The sequence below is a fragment of the Penaeus monodon genome, chromosome 22, assembly GCF_015228065.2.
Source record: "Penaeus monodon isolate SGIC_2016 chromosome 22, NSTDA_Pmon_1, whole genome shotgun sequence".
NCBI classification, from domain to species: Eukaryota; Metazoa; Arthropoda; class Malacostraca; order Decapoda; family Penaeidae; genus Penaeus; species Penaeus monodon.
The window spans coordinates 4383602-4384542 of record NC_051407.1 but is presented as its reverse complement, the minus strand read 5'-3'; the positions used below and the strand labels follow the sequence as shown (position 1 = coordinate 4384542).

The window sequence follows — 941 nt, the reverse complement described above, 5'->3', positions numbered from 1 at the left end:
TTCTAGTCCCGCAAACAATCAATCTTATCTCCCGAACTGCTCTGTTTCCTCATGAGACAATCACAAAGGTTACCGCGCCATCCATTACCCTTGGCTGAAAACTATCATTCAATTTCGGCTCCTATTGTCCCACGGAGGATTGAAAATAATAGAATCCTTGGCAAATCTGCTCGAGAAACCCGCGGTCTCTTAAGTCCATTTTAACCCCTTAAAGCGACAAACTAGAGTATTCATGACATTCTTTTTTTGTGTGAAAAAAAAACATATAAGTACATGAATAATTCACAGTGTATCGATATAAAGGTACATGAATATCACATCTTTCATAATGGAACGTTTTATTCAGAAATGTTATCACGAGGTTCAAATCAGCCACAGGCCACCCAGTGCCATCTATTGCCAAAAGAGGAAACTACGAAGTTCTAACTCCATGACTTCCCGACAGATGTCACTAAAGCATTCAAGGTTTACAATTTACTTTCATTTCTTACATGATTCTATTTGAACGTCTGGTCATCGCACTTAAATAGTCTGATAAAGTTACATTTTATTTAATCCACATCTATATCCATGACAAAACCAACGTGTGTATATCTGTCTTCAGAATAGAGTTCCAATAATCAAATACGTAATTAGGAAAATAATATATAAAAAATGTTAGAGAATTTTGTAATAAATAATCATTACTAGTTTGAAATTGTGATTAAAAAATGTATATTTTTTCCTCACATAGAAATATGTATTATAAAAGCATTCTACGGGAGTCGTACGTTTTCTTGAGTTTGCCCTCCAATAGCTTTTCAAAGAAAATGTTCCATAATATACCTCAAAGAAAACTTAGGACGTACAAATTTTCAGGGTAGACTTAAGAGAAACAGGCAGGGTACATAGGTACTGTACAGTGAGGTGAATACAGCCTATCAACTGAAATATCGTTATTA

At 34.6% G+C, this 941-nt stretch overlaps 1 protein-coding gene across 1 annotated transcript in view; it reads right to left on the bottom strand.

Moving 5' to 3' along the window:
• The window catches only part of LOC119586835 (rap guanine nucleotide exchange factor-like), a 75990-nt gene that overhangs the window by 52664 nt on the left and 22385 nt on the right, over positions 1-941 (bottom strand). The gene's annotated exons all lie outside the window — the stretch shown is intronic.